This window comes from Haliaeetus albicilla, chromosome 24, assembly GCF_947461875.1.
Source record: "Haliaeetus albicilla chromosome 24, bHalAlb1.1, whole genome shotgun sequence".
Taxonomy (NCBI): Eukaryota; Metazoa; Chordata; class Aves; order Accipitriformes; family Accipitridae; genus Haliaeetus; species Haliaeetus albicilla.
This window is the reverse complement of record NC_091506.1, coordinates 10407900-10427264: the sequence shown is the minus strand read 5'-3', so window position 1 is coordinate 10427264 and position 19365 is coordinate 10407900. Positions and strand designations below refer to the sequence as shown.

The 19365-nt window shown below is 43.0% G+C and overlaps 1 long non-coding RNA gene across 1 annotated transcript in view; it reads left to right on the top strand.

Annotated features, from left to right (window-relative positions):
- Positions 1 to 19365, top strand: part of LOC138690856 (uncharacterized) — an 81062-nt gene that overhangs the window by 22442 nt on the left and 39255 nt on the right. The window lies entirely within an intron of this gene.

Here is a 19365-nt window from a genome sequence, read left to right as displayed (position 1 = left end):
ACATGCTTATCAGGCGCTTTTACGTATAGCTGCCCTGCAGTAAAGGGAATTACACTAATTGGTATCAGCGTGAGGATGTGGCCCATAGACATGTCTACTGGTGATGGTGCCAGAACTTGTGCTTGAGAGATGCTCTGCTCCAGACCACTGCTTTGTAGTGTCCAACTGTAGTTTTGTCAGTTTACTATCAGTGTATGTACATTTGCACTGCACATTGCTTTATTCTCGGAAGTCCCTGAAGTTAGGTTACATTTGCGAGACAAATGTATAATATCCTGAAGCACAATTTGTATTTTGCTATAGGTTTAATGTGATTCCAGGCAGCAAAAGGGTCTGGTCTAAGCCAGGCAAAAGGCATGTTTTTCTGTTGAGCAACATGACAGTTTTGTGACATAATGAATTACGCACAGCTGGTTTTTCTCTGGCTTAGGAATTTTGTTTCATTATTACTGTATCTGTGCAATTTCTTAATATTCTTGAATCTGGGCTCTGCTTACAGGCATATCAGATTATTCATATACTAGAGTGAAATATGATGTGGAGAGGAGAGCAGAATGTGCTTTATTTGTGGGTAACTGGGTATGTAATGGTGTATAAAGAGTCAGGAGCTGGTACTTAGCTGCAATCCCTTCTGTTTTCTCATTCATCCCAAGCCCAAGTGTACAAGATTCTTACAGTTGTAAGCCTCTTCTCCTAGCACTGCTTCTCTTCTCCATCTCACCTTCCTAAATTTTTTTCTTAGCTAACAGCCTTTTAGACAGTTGACAGTGGCAATTAAATGAAACAGACTTAAAGGGGATGGCTGACGTGTCCTGTGTTCAGCTGCAGAGTGTTAACAAGGCTGGGCCTTTGGGCTTGGAGCTATGATGTCCTAGGGCGTTTGTGGGATGTCCTGTGTTCCCGCCGACTTCAGAAGAAGTTGAGAAGGGCATTTGGTATAGGAAAGGATTGGGGGGAGTGCTTCTCCTGGCCCGCACTGGGATGAAATGGAGGCTCTTGGAAGGGAAATCTCAGAGGACAGGAGCACCAGTTCTTACTCCCCAAACCAGCCAGGGGCACAGGAGTTAGGGGTCTGATTGCTAATGTTGGAGACAGATTTAAGATCTTGCTCTAGGCCTCAATCGAGCCCTCAAATCTCAGTTTTTTGCACGTGAGGCTGGGTTACTCATAACTAGAATATTAGGCTTATGGAAAAAAAGGCTGAGCTGAAAGTCTTACTTATCTATGGTGAAATTAGTATGTATGATGTTATGAAGTACTTTGTCAGAAAGTGTAAGTTTGTCTAGCAGACAGTTTTATTAGTGTATTATTACTGAACACTTCTGACTCCCCATCATCTTAATGAGGAGCATGAAGAGCAATGACTTTGCTCTTTGGGGGCTTCTATTGGTCAATCATGTTCCCTAATTGTATGCCCAATGTATTAAATGCCAATGCCCAATTGTCGATGCCCTTGAATTTTCTAAGTGATATTTTATTGAAGCAACTGCATCTTGCTTTACCTTAAGATTTTATTACATCCTCACCAACAATGACGAGAAACTTCCTTTTGCATTTTGTTAGTGCTTCTGTCCACCTCCAATGAAATATATCTTAATATAATCAAGTACTGTGCGGTTTACTACCGAATCCACTGTGCCTGTGGGTTTCCATTTAGGTAATAGGGTATGCCCGACTTGCCTGCTTATAGGTGGAGCACTTGACTGCTCTTGTTGTTACGGGCTCAAAGTCTGGGTTAGATTTCTCTGGAGAGCAGTGTTCTGATTTAATAGCTGGTCCACAGTTCCATGAATTACATCCAGAGAATTGTTCAAGATGGATGATAATACAAATGGGTTACTTGGGCTAATTCAAGACACTTTCTTGAGCAGACCAGGTCAATTTTCTAATGGATCAAAGTGGATGTGTTTTGGAAAACTGCTGGCACACACATACGTACACTCCCACACTGCATCACGTAGATCAAGGCAATTCCAAATTCTGTTCTATTTCAGTCTATTCACATTTCATCTCTATGTGAGACTTTTGAAACTGAATAAAGCACTGGAGATCGTGCTATAGGGCGTGACTTGGGGCTGGTGAGTGAGCAGTCTAAATGTTCCCTTTCCATCTCTGATTTTGTGATATTTAAATTGTGGGACAGGAAATACTGGTGAAGCAGAGAGCACCTAGGTTGAATTTGCAACCTTTGCTGCCCTCCAGCCTGGTGATAATACCAAGCAATGGAAATGCATGTGGTCAGATGTCTGGATATTTATCCTAAGCCTTTCTACTTTGGGATCCTTTTCCTTTTCCTCCACTTGATGAATCAGAGCTGGGGAAAAGCCACAGCATGAATCCATAGTTTGCTATCAAATTAAGCTAAAGGAAAACCTGTCCTTGTTGCATAGTTTGTCAAATTTTCCATCCCTCTCCTAAATCTGTACAAGTACATCTTGCTTCTGTAGGCTCAAACACACAGCTGAGGCCTGCGGACACCCTGACATCTAGAGATGGTGCACAGTCAAAACCTATGGAGGGACATGGGTTTTACAGACACATGTTCATCCATTTAAGTGCAGAAGAACCAGGTGGGTGTTTTGTGTCTAAACCTCTGTAGGTGAAAAGAAAGGGAGGCATTACCTGGAAGGCATCAGCTAGAGCTTGCCCTTTCCACATTAAGTGGTTCTGAAGTCAATTCATCTGGCAGTCCTCATCATCTCTTCAATTGAATGTGTTATGCCTAATGTTCTGCTGATACTCAGTAGAACAGCAGACCTAGCAAATTGATTTGTTTTCGTCAATTTTATACAAATGTGCAAGGAGTATATGGTTTCCATGAAAGATACCAAGAGATTTTATCAGAATGTGAATTGTTGATCTAATAAAACTTTCCCATGGCAAACACACAGCAATTGCCCTTCCTGTACAGTCAGTAGACAGAACTGGATTTTGTTGCCTGAGAATGAAGTTGCTTTCCTATTTTGTATCCTGTAATAGGAAAGCTGGAAGGGATAGACTCCACTTGGAACTTTATTTTCAATTAATAACAAGAGGACTGAAGGACACGTAAGAAGAAGTTCTTATGGCACCTCAGTTAAACATAAATTCTTCATTTTTATTTTCATTCTGACTTTTGGTACTGAATTTTCTCCATTTTTGGTGTTTTTGTGATTATGAATAACTTTCTGAATTAATGCGAGGGTTTTTTTGTTTCCAGTACGGGGATTTTTTTGTCAGGTGACACAGGGGCTTATTAATGAGTGTGATACAAAGTTAAAGTTGCCTAAATTTGTGGTCAAAACCTGCAGTTTTATGTGTCAAGTGGTTTATGAGAATGAGTTTGGGTCTTAGCCAAGTACATTGCTCCTCTGTCCAGGTTTGGGTTGTCGTGCAGACAGGAACCACTCTAACTCTGGGTCTGTGCTCTGGTTTTTGATAGGACCCTCACTCACCACTTCACATCAAAGAGAGGGTAAGACATAAAAGGGTACCCAGTCTCTGGTTATTTTGGTGTAAAGGGAAGATCCCTGTCAAAGTCTATCCCCCCCCGAGAAGCCAAGTATCAAAGGAAGCTGATAAAGTTGCTGGTGAACGCTTCCTAGTCTTTTGGTATAATCATTGGAACGGAGATGATACAAAGGAGGTGACGTATCAGGGGCACTTGTGTTTCAAGTGAAGTCTGGATGTGGAAGAGTGTCCTGGGTTGATTTTTTTGTGCAACTGTAGGAGTGTTGAGTGAAGCTAGCTTATGCATTTGATATGGCATGCTACTTTTTTTTTCTTATTATTTTGCATAACTAGTTTAGTTGACAGCGTACTGGTTTTGCTCCTTTGATCTCTGCTCAGTTTGACTGTATATTCAATAACTACTTAGTATAAAAATAAAATGTGCAGGCCGCATCAAATAAACTAATTAAGGATTAGAATGAAAAAGTGTCAAAATCCAAGACCTCGCTGAGGCAGATTAGTCACTGCATATGAGACACGATCTAATAACTAATGGGTTGCTGTAGTAACGGGGGAATCAATACCCCTTGGCTGGTCAGGGAGCTGACAGTAATTTCTGCTGGGTCATAGATTCTGGAAAATGAAGTGCCACCTACTACAACACAAGTAATCTCTGTGGACTTCTTGACAACAGAGCATCCTACAAAGTTTATATCAGAGAAAATATTAATCTCCCAAGTCTGCTTGTTTATCTCTGCAGGGGTTATCTGATATTGTTACAGCCACAAACAATTAAGTTTAGCCTCTTATGTGAGCTCTCGATGGGTTAGCTTTGGAAATAAGCCTTTGGTTTTGCTTACGAAGTGATGGGTTTGTAGGACATGCCTGTACCAGGACGTTGGACTATGGGAAGGGGAACCTGGAAGAGTCCAGTCTTCTATGCCAAATCAGCTGCTCTTACTTGAGGGAAAACTCTAATTAAAGTCAAAAGCAGTTCAGTTCAAACAGGGAGGAGGATAAATGCTTGGGCACTTAAAAGAAAAAGGTGGTTTTCAAATGAGCTGTAAAGCTGGGCTTGCTGTAGGCTGTGTGTGTTTGTGCCTCTATCCAAAATTTCCAAGGGAATGATCATCCTTCCTTGTCTTCTCTGAATCGATTGCAAACCCTCTGGGACAGGGACACTCTTAGCTGTCTGAGCAGCATCTAGAGCAGTTTCAGCTGTGTACCCTGATTGCTGATGGACAGGCAGCACAGCTCTTCATCCGTGACTGGGAGCTAGAACTACCCAGTGCAGAAACTTGAGAAGGAAACCAGCAAGCAGAGGGGACTCAGGCAGGTGTTTCCTGGCTGCAGGCAAGGAAAGGAGAGCCCTGCGAAGCTTAAGGAGTTAATGCTAGTCAAAGAGCTACAGGGGGATAATAAGGACTTTTTCCAAACATCTAGGGGGATGGTAGTGCTGGAGAGAAAGTAGGCCATTCACTAATGAGGGGAGTGGTGGTGTTAATTATGTCTTGAAATTGCCTGAGATACTGAGCTCCTGAAATTCATCTTCAGCAGAAAACCATCAGGAAAATAAGTTTGGGCAATTAGGAGATGGGGGGAGAAACAGTGTAAAAATAGCCTGGATAATTAAGAGCAGATAAGGGTACATCTAAGAACTGGCAAGAAGTGCAAAGAGAGCCTCCTGCCTTTGCTGAGCTCCACTACACTGCTCTCACAGGCGCAGGGCTGGGAGCACTTGCTGGCGCAGAGGATGCGAAGGGCAGGTCCCCAGCCCCGCTGTTGAGCGTGCTGGTGGTTCAGCACTGCAAGGGCTGCTGGGTGGCAAGGGCACGTCTTGTTCCTCGTACCACGCTCGTGGCAGTGCCACTGACACTGCTGTGCTGCAAATGCCTGCAAAGTCTGTGGGAAGTTGGTTAGGGCAGGTCTCAGCTGCAGGTACAAGAGGGGGATTGACATGGAGCCACCAGTGATTACAGGCACAGACCGGTGTGAGTGGCAACCTGCTACAGGGTCAGCGGGGAGCAAACGGAGCTCCAAATCTTTCAGATGGGCTGTGTTGTGGAAAGGCATGGCCATTTTCCACTCTCTGCACCTTCCTGCTGCGATATGGGTTGTGAGAGTGCGTGCGTCCTGCTCGGCACAGGGAGGCAACAGGGAGCTGCTTCCCCTTCAGCTGCTCCCACATTTCTTGGGACCAGAGTATGGCGGGGAAAAGCCCAGCACTAACTCTGATATTCAGCGACAGCTCTGCAGCTGCTGCTGGTGTTCGTGCTGGTTGGTACATAAGGTTGATGAATAATAATACCTGACCTAGTAGAACAAGAAGTCTTTTATCAAACACATTTAAAGAAAAATGACAGTCTGTGTAGCATGTAATGGAATGGATGATAAATCACAAAATGGGGAAAAACAATTGTGTTACTCCTGCTGGTATGAGTTCCTGTTCAGAAGGTCCATATGTTATGTTTTCTGATGACATAAATTTAATGAAATTTTCTGGAAATGCTGACCAGAAGTCAATATACAACTCAGTCCCAAGAAGTTTCCTAATATCTTTGTTTGTTTTAGGTAATAGATCTGTTGATGTGTATCTCTCCTATTAAGTGCTGTGATAGGATGCTATAATGAAATTATAATACGGAATGGTAGCTTGACTAAAGCGGCATTATCAGAAATGTCACCCCCTAACAAATTAGCAGTTGCAATGTTTGCCCTCTGGTTACAAAACCTTGTTCCTTTTGTCTTTTACTATAACTTATAATAACAAAGCCTATGATGTAAATGTCTGCAGGGTATGTTTCCAGTAGCTAAGTGTGAAACATGTTTCAGTGGGGATATGGGGGGGGGGGGGGAAGGCATTTTTTTAAAATTCAAGACAAAGGATTTTTGGCCTTGGGCTTTCCAGCTGCAGCTGCTGTCGATATGGGGGAGATGGGACTGTTTTTCTATTTATTTTTTTCTTTTTAAAGAAAAAAAAGATAACCACATCTGGTTATGTAATCCAGAATCTTTAAAACAGAAAACAAAATGAAAAAAATTCTCCCCCAGAAAAAGTAGTAATTAATTTCTCTGGAGGTTGATTTATGACGGAGAGGTTGCAGATTTCAAATGAGTGAGATGCAGTTTGTATTTACAACTTCAGAGCCTGGGGATCAAGCAAGGAAATAGAATGAGGTTTGGGTTTTTTGTTTTGTTTTGGCTTTTTAGCTGAAAATAGAAATTCATGGGGCTCACTCCAAAGCCAGTGCAAAGACCTCCACTGAGTCCTATGTTTTTCCTTCAACGGGGCATGGGAAGAATTGCAAATTTAAAAAGAAATTTAGAAAAAACCCAACCCTCAAAGCCATGACTATCCCTAGCCCTACATGTGTTGGAGCAGGTCAAGGGGGACCCCCTGTCTCCAGCTTAGCCTGCGGAGACAGATTTCTGAGAAGTTGTCCCCAAACCTCTGCCAGTGAGAGCAGGACAGGCAGCATCTTGCTGGAAAGCCCACTTGGCGCTCAGCTCTCCTGCCCTTGTCGGGCTGCTCTGTGCAGGTGGGAGAAGATCTTGATGGGAACTTCTCCCCGTGCCTTGCCAGTGGCAGTGGTCCCCAAAGTGGTCAGTAAAGGGTCACAAGCTGGCCATAGGGGTGGGTGTGCAGGGCTTTGGGCAGCACACGGCTGCCTCCGGGGAGGCTGCAGTGCCTGCAGGATGCAAGAGGGGATGAAAACTGGATATCCAGGAGCAGATGGGAAAAAGAGATGACGGATTTGGTCAGCATGATGAGCCATGATCAACACACGCATGAGTTAGCACATATGGTTGTGGAACCCAACTGTGTGACACGGGTCTGGAGCTGGTCTTTTGTGCCAGTGGGTTTTTGTTTTACCAAGCCAGCACGTTCATGGTTAATAATCTTTGCCATCATCCTTCCTGGGAATCAAAGAATGGGCTACCTTGTACTTCTCAGGAACAGTACCTGTCTTCCTTTCAACAAAGGAGTCAGAGCCAGTCTTCAGTTAGATATAATTAAGTGTTGGTTTTTATTTTTAAGATGCAACAGAGAAAACTTAGAGTATAGAAGCCTAATCCATAACAGTGACACTTCACTTACCCAAGCAACTGGGAAGTGCTTAAATACTGAAGCCTGTGGCTTAATTATTTACCTGTGGCTTAATTGGGTGTAATTTTACTGAAGAGTCTGTTTATTTTCCTGTGGAGAGGCTCTAAGATGCCTCTAAATGGAAATGTTACTGGTCCCTACCTGTGCCCCCTGACATCAGTAGCACAGAGCTCATTTAAACCCACAGAAACCTGGAAAAATCTTGTTTTCTCTGGTGCAATCAGCCTGTGGTTTCCACTGCTCTGCAGCTGGGAACGTGTACTGGGAGGTGAGAACGACCCTCCCATATTTCTGCACACATTGAACTGCTTGCATCTGGCCCGGGAGCACTCAGCAGAGCAGGGCAACACACGACCTATTGCTGATGCTGTGCTGGGAGCAGAAAGTCTTCCTAGAGGGGAGAGAAAATATTGTAACCCCCTAAAGCCGTCTCTGGGGTGATCCCACAGCAGCACCCTTCAGCTGCACCTGAAGGGCTTAGGAGCAAAAGTCTATGCGGGCTTCGGGAGGCTCCTGCTCTTCTGTTGTTTATTGGGACCTCGCTTGTTTTTTATCCTCTGCAAATTTGGTGTTGGTAATTGTTTCTCTCCCAGAGCTGGGAAAGATCATTTATGCAGGATCAGATATTCAAAGCTGTGCTCATATCAGCCTGTCTGTGGGTATTTGCTGTTTATATTCCAGGCACAAATCCCTGGTGAATAGAGACAGACCAGGGGCCGTACCCTGGCCAGTCATCCTTATTTAGATGACCCTTTTGACTTCAATGTGTTGTTCTTGCATGCCTAAGAATAGTTTTCCTGCATGAGAGGTTGGAGGATTGAATATCAGGGCTTTCCATTTGCATAGTCTGGTTAGAGGCTAAGCCGGTGCTTGTATCCAAGTGTGTGGAAAAGCTCTTCCTACTGTTTTGCTGGTGTAAAGTGCTATGAAAAGATTTTTATCTTGAATATCCATTTAATTCAAACCACATGTGCTTGGACACATTCTGGCTAGGTTTTCAATTCAGAAAGCTGATTTTTCTTCTCCCCGTTCCCCCTCCTCCCTAGCACAGAGGCTCAAACCAGGAACCGCCTTTTGAATATCTGTAGGCAATTTCCTTATAGTACTTGGATCTCCAAGCTTCATTGGACTTCTACAACAACAGAAGCTTTATATCATTGGTTTTTCACCCCAAAATGCTTAGTTTCTATTAACAACCTTACAAAAAGGGCAGTGTATTACTAGTTGGTGATCCCAATGATAAATGAAGCACATTATATGTGAAGTAAAGGCTCTATTTATCCTTGCTTTTTTTTTTTTTTTTTTTAAAGTCCCAGCAGGTTTAGTGTGAGTAGCTTTCGATGACCTTCATAACAAATCAAGAATAAACCTCAGTGCATTCTCATGAAGGTGGACAGCATTGCAGACTTTTTTTTACTGAACTAACAATAACAGCGATGAGCTGTATTAGTGGTATTTGATAATGCAAAAAAGTTAATGTTCACTGAAAGCCAGGTGCCAGTACTATTTGATTGTTTACCAACATAGTCATAAAGAAACAGAGTTATTAAAGGATCTGAAATCACTCAGTAATTCAGCTGCTGACGTTGATGGATGGAACTTGGCTGTTCCTCTTTGCTAAAGCTGCTGACTGGATAAATGTTTTATTCATGAAGCCCGGGGCAGGAAGGGATGCCAAAGGTTTAGGAATATTTTAAGAAACTCTTTGAGATGTCAAGCAAGTTATCAGGTGTTGTTAAGCAAAGGAGCTGAAGTACTACATTTAAACATAACCGAGCTCTCAACATATACAACAACAATACATCAAAAGCTAGGATGTGATTCTTGTCTCAAGCAGTACATGGAATGATGAGTTGCGAATACAAGTCCTTTTATTTCCTGCACCTTTGTACCTTCAGTCATCTTGCAGCCTTGTCTCTTTGAACACTGTTATACCAAAGGGAATTTTCACACATACCATTGTGAATTTAGGCTTGGAAACAAATACATATTTAGATACTGAACCCTACAAGGTCACATATTTATATTAAAGACAAAATAAATTATATGATGACAATGTTCATGGAAATTGCAGCCAGGAACAAACAAAAGGATCAGAGCAAGTGGATTCTGCCTGACCTCTCAGTGGGAGAAGTTGTTCAAAATGGTAATTACTGAAAGAAGCTATTATCAAAATACAGGATAATAAGGAATTTCCTTCTGTCCTCTTCACCCTGCCCCTGCCTTCTCATTGTCGGAGCGCAATGTCTGCCAACAGCAAGCCTAGAGCTCCTCACCTCTTTGATGGGGCAGTGCTGCTTTGCAGCAGTGAAGGACCTGGCTGTAGTTTAAGTGATTCTTTCAAATGCCTTGTTGTCCTGGTTTCGGCTGGGATAGAGTTAATTTTCTTTCTAGTAGCTGGTATAGTGTTATGTTTTGGATTTAGTAGGAGAAGAATGTTGATAACTCACTGATATTTTCAGTTGTTGCTAAGTAGTGTTTAGACGAAGTCACTGATTTTTCAGCTTCTCATGCCCAGCCAGCAAGAAGGCTGGAGGGGCACAAGAAGTTGGGAGGGGACACAGCCAGGGCAGCTGACCCCAACTAGCCAAAGGGATGTTCCATACCATGTGATGTCATGCCCAGTATATAAACTGGGGGGAATTGGCCTGGGAGGGATCACTGCTCGGGAACTAACTGGGCATTGGTCAGTGAGTGGTGAGCAATTGCGTTGTGCATTACTTGTTTTGTATATTCCAATTCTTTTATTATTACTATTGTCATTTTATTATTGTTATTATTATCATTATTATTTTCTTCCTTTCTGTCCTATTAAACTGTTCTTATCTCAACCCGCGAGTTTTACTTTTTTCCCAATTCTCTCTCCTGTCCCACTGGGTGGGGGGGAAGTGAGCAAGCGGCTGCGTGGTGCTTAGTTGCTGGCTGGGGTTAAACCACAACACTTGTTCCTGTTCTATGACAATTCAGATCTGGATCCTTTGCTGAATTTTGTTTTCTTTTTTTTCTTTTTTTTGTTTTTAATGGAAAGATGTGTTTTGTATAAAGAATTTTAATGAAGAGATCCTTAGCCCCACAAGCTCATGCATGGACAAGTGTTTGAATATTTCATAATCAATATTAATAACTTCTTTTAAGTTTCTGCAGTCTCGTAAGAGCAGAACAGATGAGCTCTTGATGGAACTGAACTGTCAATCCGAACACAGTGACATTAGAAAATAGCTCCTTTTGCAAGTCTAGCTGCGTGAAATGTCCCTTCTTGCCAAGGGAGCAGCAAAGTATAGTTTAAATGTGCCTTATTATGACATCTCAAGAGTATAAAAATTGGGAAAGGTATTAAAAATGAGTAATTAAAATTGAAGACTGATAGATAATGGCGAATAAAAAGCAGGTAAGTACTGCGCTCCCGCTGCCCTTTTGATTTGCAGAGATTCAATGCTAAAGACCAAAAGCATATTTCTCATGGGCCCCAGTTAAAATTCAAATCCAATAGACTGACAGTGAAAACTACTGTCAAAAAAAGCTGTCAAGTTGTATCAAAATAAGTCACTATTTTACTTCTCTTTATCTGTCAAAGGCATTGATTATTTTCAATAGAGGAGCCCTCTGACAGTTGCTGAAACTGAAGAATCCTGTGTTGAAACGATTTGGTTGACACATGTCACTATTGCCTAAACAGATAAGTCAAATATGTTATTTTTGACTCTTTCTATAGGAGAAAGCGAGTTTATGTAGTATTTTATGAAAGATAAATAATGCAGAAAGAAGGGAACATCCATTAGCACTGCACTTTCTCAGCTATTTGTATCAGTGTTTTTTTTGTAGCATCTTTTAAAATGTTCTTCTTTGCATAAAATCATGTGTTCCTTTGGTGGCTGTGATACATTGCAGGGATTTGCTAAGATACCCTGAAGTAATTCAGATAATCAGTGAACCATATTGGTGCTATTCTTGATTGCAGCTGACGGTTTACTGTTGACTACACTAAACTTCTGTTTTCTACCAGCCACACGTCTGTAGCAGTGACACAGACATTAATGTTCTGCAAAATGCCCCCTTGTATTGCAGATGGACAAACTGAGAAGGGCAAAAGAAGGACTACATCTTGGACTTGCTGCCAGTCTTTGGAGTGAAGCTGGGGCCAAGCCTCTGCCTAAACTCCTTGTGTAGCTCTTGGCTTTAATGTGGTGGATGTGGGCACCCCTGGTTTTATAGGTGCTGGCTTTGCAATCCTGCAAGGCATCTTTAGCAGAGGGGAAAGTCTAGCTTTTTTGCAGCTCAACTCTGTTATGTCTGGAAGTAGGTGCCTCCTTTCCAGCTGAAACCGTACAAAATGGAGAACGTTTCCAATATGCTCTCTTGGGACAAGGCTGTTCAGTGGCAGAGCCATTGTGAATTGCTAATGCTATTAAGAAGGTGAGAACTGGCTCAAGCAGCAGCAGTCGGAGACAGGCTAATACCCTTGTACAGTCTTTATTATTCATTAGCACATATTGTGCTTCCTCCTAAATATAATTCAGGCTACACTTGTATCACATTAAGATAACACTAAATCTTTCTGTAATTTGAAGGAAATACTGCTCCCAGCTGTTGTTGCAGAAGTGAACTAAACAAAATCCGAAGAGGTGCTAAAGGAAGAACCATAAAATTCCAGCTGCATTTGGCACGCATCTCCTTTGGTGCCATTTATCACAGAAGTGGTTGCGAGCGGACCTCTGCACTTGTGAACATGATGACTCTGTGCTCGTGGCATCTTGCACCTTGGGAATTACTCTGCCAAAATGAAAAAAGCTCCAAAATCCTTCAGGTACTTGAGTACTTTACTGCTTTCAGGAGAGTTGGGTACCTCAATGACTGATGAACTGGGCTATCAAGATCCTGGTGCAGGTTGTCCTGAGGGACCCAACAGTCCTTCCTTGTGCCCTGAAATGAGGTAGTGCTGTGCAGAGCGCTGCACTAACGGTGTTGGAGTGCTGCTGCTCCCTGAAGTGTTTGTTGACTATTACTGAGAATGAGGTGCACAGGGACTAAGAGCCTATTCTTCAAAGACTTCTGGGTGCGTAATTCTGTCTCACCATAACAGAAGTGGGGCCCTGAATTCCTGTGATGACCTGGCTTATGCAGCATGGCTCTGTTTACAACGAATCAACCTGAATGAAGTCCAGCATTTAAACATCTTCTTTGCTACAAGCTTCTCCTGAGGCTGTAAGCTCTTGAAAAGATGTCGTTTTGGTTTGTGTTTGTACAGCGTTTAGTGGGATAGGGTCCTTACCTGTGTGGCTGCTCAGGAACTGCCAAGATGAGTTAATATTAATAATAATACTAAAATTAAACATGTGTAAATAGGGATAGCGACGGGCTCAGAGTTCTGACAGCCCTGGAAGGCTTTGATCTTGCATTGGTAGAGATCGGGATGTGCTGCCTCCCCAGTTGACATGCTTGGATGGAGAAAAGAAAAAAGAGATATAAACATAGCCTGTAAAGTACGCCTCCATTGTCCTCCTCAGACTCCCTCCCCCATTAGCTCTGATGATTTACTAAGAGAGCGTGTCTAAGTACTAGCAAAAAAACAACTCAAAAATTAACCCTAGCAAACTTACAATCTCACACCTGACCCAAGAAGTGTGTAGCATTGGTCATCCAAGTAGTAATGGCTCAGCGTAAAGCAGAGGAGAAATGTGCCGTTAAAAGAGAAGCATGGAGTGAGCTGCTCAGTGGTGACAGCCGTTAAAAGATACAAAACAATGCGTGGTTCTGACAGTGTATTATATTCAGAAGATAAAGAGAGGCAGAGAGAGGAAAAAGCAAAACAAATGGGGTTGCTCTGTACATATGGCCAAAAGGGAATCACAACATAAATGCCACCAGCCAGACATTACCGTGTGTGGATAGACTGCCTGTCTGGGAGAGGAGCACCAGCCCTTGGGGCTGGCACTAGTCAAAAGCCTTGTGGTGAGAGAGAAAATGCTACCGGAGATTTTGGGGAGCATCTGTCTGGCAGTGGGCTGGCAGTGCTGCCGATCGCCGGTGGTAATGAACTGAAGACAAGGAAGGAGCAGGATTTAGGGGGAAGTGGCAGACTGTGATTTTTGTCTAACTGCAGATTTGGTTTCTGAGCGAGTCAGATTTATGCTTCTCTCAGACAATTTTGCTAATAAGCCGATGACTCAGAGCCTGCAGCAGATGGGATTCTTTAGCTGAGGTAGAAACTATTGGTTTTGTCCTAAAAGGAAAGTAGCCATTTTTCTTTTCTAGAAAACCAATCTCTGGAAAATGTGACAATTTTTCCTTCCCAGCAGAAACACAGCTTTTTCAAATGTTACCCAGCTATGCTTCTGGACTCTTATCTAATATGCAGTTCTCGTTAGAAATAAATGGTGATTTGAGGTAAGCTCTTCAGCTACCTGAAAGGCAAAATGCTTCCTGTCCCTGGCTGCAGGAGGCTGGTGCCAAGAACTTGGGAATATTTCTCTAGCAGGAACATACCTATCTAAATCCTTGGAAAGGGACTTCTGGCTAGATGTGAAACTGCTGAAGATTCCCTTCATCTTCCTCCTTCCTCCTGTGGATGTTCTGAAACTTGATTCCCACTAAAGTAATTCAACACTTTTTTGAGGGAAAAGCATCCACTCTGTAGGAAGTCTCTGAAGGATGGCAGTGAGCATGAATATATCATTATAAAAAGACATTCTGCATTCAGAAACCACATGTGGTCTGAATTTCACTGAGAGGGGTATTTCTCTTCACAGGCTATAGAAGTGTGTGGTACATAGGGTGATGAAGCCTTTCCTGACATTGTTTTGTTTAAAATCCCTTTGAAGACTGTTGTCTTCACCTTTCTTGAAAATTGTGCTACAGCAGGTAGGGGAGGTGGGTTTGTTTGGCTTGGTGCTGTGCGTGTGAACGTACCCCGGGAAGCGACAGAGGCCACTTCCCTCCTTCCCTCTTTGTAGGCTTGTGGTGCAGGTGCAGCAAGATGAGGTTTGAGATTTGAAAATGCTTTAAAAATAAGTTAGGCTTTTATTTATGTTACAATACGTGTGTTCTTTAAAAATCATATCTCTGTGGAGAGCTTCAGTAATTACATATACAGTCATTTCTATGATAGGCACCCCTTGAGCCTGTACCCAGTATTTCGTGATAATCTGAAAAAGACAGTAAGTAACAAATTGGTGAAATTTGATGCTCCAAAATTTAATCAAATCTAAACATCGTTAAGAGTTTTCTTCTAATTTACCAAAGCTATATTAATCAAAGTACTGATAGAAAAATGCAATGTGAATAAAAGGAAGTTACTATTAATTGAATAGAACAGTCGATCTCATAATGGGGTAAGCTTCAAAACAGAAAAAGATCTTGAAGAGCTCAATGGAAAACATCTGCTCAGGTCTGAGCGGTGGTCAGGAAAGCATAAATATGAAATGGCATGACATTAATTTGCTGAATAGAGGACAACACTGAAAATATGACAGTGTTGTTCTAGAGATGGTGATGTGGCCTCACCTTGAGAAGCATGTTTGGTTTGGTTACCCTAATTAAAAAATGATAGAGCAGGAAACAGAAGAGGTTCAGTGAAGGGCAACAAACCTAATCAGAGACATGGAAAATACTTTAGCAGGAAGATTTGCATGCAGGCAGAGGCTGCAAAGGTTAGGTCTGTTTATTTTAGGGAGAACAATACATGGGATGTGCCACTGAGAGACAGGCTATGATGGATATAAATAAAACAATAACGCCATGACTTTTTCCTCTCTTGGATAAGAAAGAGACATCAAATTAAATTTGAAGTCAATGCATTGAACAGCTTTAATAGGAAGCACTTTTAACCTAAGTTTTAATTAGCCTGTGGGACTCATTGCCACAAGGTAGGATATTGAGACCGACAGATTGGCATCGTTTGTATGATTAGCAATATCATCGACAGTTAGGCAGGCTGGAGATTCATCCTTTGTACTTCCAGCCATACGCTAAACACAGCTTCTCCCTCAGGCATACTGGTGCATAATCCTCCATTATGGGATTTTATAGTGCCTTTTGAAGCAGCTGGCACAGGTTGGTCTCTAGGCCATCACTTGACTCCAGCACTTCGAATCCTGTGCTAGTGACAAGGGCTGGGCTATAATTCCTGGATAAAAAAAAAATAAGTGTAGAAGTTTGGTTTGTTGGGTTTTTTCCCCTCCCCACCTTCATTGACTTCCATGTGAGTTGATTGTGACTACATCAGCTTGGAGGAGAGATTTTTTGCTTCCCATGGAAGATGTCAATTTGCCCATTCTGGACTGGTTTGTTTTACTTTCTTTGTTCCTTTTAATAGCTTGCATCCTTTACAGTCTTTAATCATTGCACATTTTGGACTTATTCACTCCAAACCAGCTGCCATCAATAAACTGGTCTAGTAATTATTTCTCTGGCTTCAGAAAATGGCTATCGTGAAGTCAACGGCACTAGGAACAGGTGGACTGCAGAATGCCTGTTTGATTTGGTAAACAGCATTAAAAAATTGGCACTTTGACTTAGTCCCTGTAACAGACTAGTTCTACAGCTTTTGTTAATAAGATGCTGCATGTTTTCCAATGTCACAGCATACGTTATTTGTCATTGCAAGACATTCATCGCTTTTTTGTAGTTTTGTTTTGAAAATGTGGAAAGTTAAAAACACGTATGAAATATCCATGGGATGGAAATCCTTCCAAAATGTACAGTGGTGTTTGGTTGGGGAGAGCCCTTTGGGAAAAGGGGAGGGTACAGATGGACAGGCAAAGTCAGAGCAGGCTGAGCCTGGGGTACAGCGCCGGCACAGATGCTCTGCTCTGTGCCGTTCCTACTCCGTGCCCAAAAATTGTGCTCTGAAGCGCTTTGTGCTTGTAGGACAGTTTAGCCTAATGTAGAGCTGGTAACTTGGCACGCAGGAAACCTGTGGTCTGTTCTTGGCTCCGCTCAGATCTCCTGGGCGAGCTTAGGGAAGTCACTGCAGCAACCTCAGCCCTCTGCAAAATGGGGATTGTGAACCTCCAGTCCCACATACAGGCTCTGTGAGCTACTGGGAAACAGCGTTACTAAATGGGGGGTGGGATGGTTAACTGCTCCTCTTGAGGATGGGGCTGGGCACAGGGCCAGGTCGGGGTGCAGTCACCAGGCAGCAGAGTGCCCCAGTGCTGTGAGCTGCCGGCTTTCCAGCCTCACATGGCATCATAACACAGCTTCAATACCAAATAATACATCTGGGTTTCTCTGTTCATCTGTTCTTCTTGTAGTCTCGGGTTTTATTCCATGTTCCTCTCAACAGTCACTGACATTTGGAAGTGCTGTTTTCCACTGAGGCTCTCAGTAACTAAATCCTGCAGGAAAGGCTTTGTAAGGCAGACAGCCGTTTCTGAGGGGCTCAGGTGAGGCGATGGCTAATGAGAGAAGCAGTCCTGCCCCTTCCACCTCCCCGAGGATAGAGTGTGCTAAAAAAAATCTAGGGGACTTCTGTGTTGCCTGGCAGAGCAAGGCTGAAACCAAGGGAGAGCAAACTTCATCCCTTTGGGAGAGGAGACAGCAGCAGTTCCTCCTGAGAGCACTGTGCAAAATTCATTCTTCATTACAGGTTGCAAAGGAGCAAGTAGATTCTTCTCTTATTCCTCTCCAGGAGTGGCTGCAAAGTGGTGACAGGGGATTTGTTCCTTCTGCCACTGCTCAGCATCAAGGCACATAAGTGAGGACCCTGTGCCATGAAGGATAAGGAAGGGAGAGACACAAACTGTGGGACATTTTGGGGGGCTCCCCCTGCCCCACAAACCAAAGATTTGCTTCTTTCATGTTAGTAGCTCTTCCCAGCACATCAATCTGGTGATTCTTCATCTTAAGGGCAAGCTGGGTGACAAAGTGGACTGGTACCAGCTTTGTATGAAGCCTAGTGGATTTTAAACTGGAAAGAGCAACGTCCCTGTACACATTGACATCTGAGAAGCCTGTTCTTCTGCTTCCCGTGCTAGCAGTGCAGCTGTTAAAGCTCTGGAACATTTTTGGACAAAGAGTACTATGTTCCTGTGAGACTTTAAAAATGAATTAATAGAACATTGATTTAACTTACTGGCTTTTTGCAATGCCTTTGTTTCCAGGCAGTAAAAGTCTGCTTGCCAGTTGTCCAGCCAGAAGCCAGTATCTATAAAAACCTGCCCCAGGCAGTTTATGGAGGGCCTTAGTTAATTAAGATATGCATTATTATCCCTTCTTTGGGCTGCTTGTGAGAGAATGTAAAAAGCACAACTAGAAAACTGTCTTTTCCTCCTGTTTTGAGACTCATTCTTGATCCCACTGTGATTGCCAGCAGCAGATAAGGAACAGAGCCAGAAGAGTGAAAATTAATAGCGGTGGCATCTGAAATATCCATCCATGAGCTTAAAAACATGCCTGCTTTAGACTGGGACTGTATTTGCAGGGGGGAACAGCTCATTCCCCCAGTCTGAGTGCTGGAAAATTTAAAAATAGGTGTAAAGACCCCTGCTGCCGTTCTGCATAAGGCTTCAGACAGCACATGGACTTCTTTGTGATCAAATGAGATACGTCCTGTTGTCTATGTAACTGTGTCTATTCAGGCATATGAATTTTACAAAGTGACTGTGTTCTTAATAGTCAAGGGTAAAATGGTAGCCTGAAGAGTTTCTCCTCAAGTATTAAGGGCTTTTAGTTCTTGACACACAGTTTTAACAAATGAGAAAGCTGCAGTGCTTTGTTCTCAGAGTCTTCATCTCCCCCCTTGCCACCTCTCTAGTTGATTTGCACTAGGGCATGGATGGTCCTTGCTCTTCCCCCAGGGACCTTCCCTCCCTACACACCTTTCTTGCAGCCTGCTCAAAAGCACAGAGTGCCTACGAAAGCCCAAATGTGCAAATTTTACATTCTCCATAAATGTTGTTTATCAGCTTGAGATTCTTGCAAGGAATGTGCTACAAATGGATAGCTGGTGGAAGAAGCAGGACTTTGTTTGCAGTAGGGCAGGGCAGATAATGGTACAAATCATCCCCAGTGCCAAAGCAACTGGGTGCCACCTGGCCTGGGAACAGAGTAAGCTCCAGGCTTCAGCATTTCAAGTGTACCTTGTCATTGAAGATTGATGAATCAGGAAAGGTCTCTTCTTGGATGTGGGCATATAGCTGCAGCAAGGTGCCCACTACCTCTTTCCTAGACCATCAAAAGCTTGTCTGGTGGTAGGTTCTTCAGGCTGCTATGGTTGAGTTGGGTTTGACCTAAAAGGAGGTGGGGGAGGGCTCTGAAGGCAGTCAGCAACTTCCATAAGCCATCTATTCCCCAAGGAAGAAGGTAAGCTCCTAAGCCCTAGATAAAATGCTCATCACTTAGACAAATGTGCAGAGATCCTCAAATCCTCCCTAGAAATAGGGGATTGCAATATTAAACATAATTATGAAATGTCTATAGAGCTGCAGCTACAGATGGAGCTTTACAACTAGTTAGAAGTAATGCTGCACCAGCATCAATTATCCCCAGCAACTGCATAGAGATATTTTTGGGGTGTTATTTTCCTTTTGCAGCAGCCTTTGGTCACTTGCAGCCACCAGCCAGGTACCTCCCCATTTGCACCCCAAGCATGCAGTGATCTCTCAGCAATGCATGGCCTGTCATGTCCTGTTGCCTCGATAATCAACAGCTCAGATGAACATTTTACCCTATCTTGGCACCTATGCTGTCAAAATTACTGTGAATGAGGGAGCCTGCCTCTCTGCTACTGCAGCTGTGAATATTAGCTACAGAGTAGCACTAAATCTTGTTTAAGCTACAGTCATTCCACCCAGTGATGAATGTCACTACCTGAATAATTTGGGTAATTT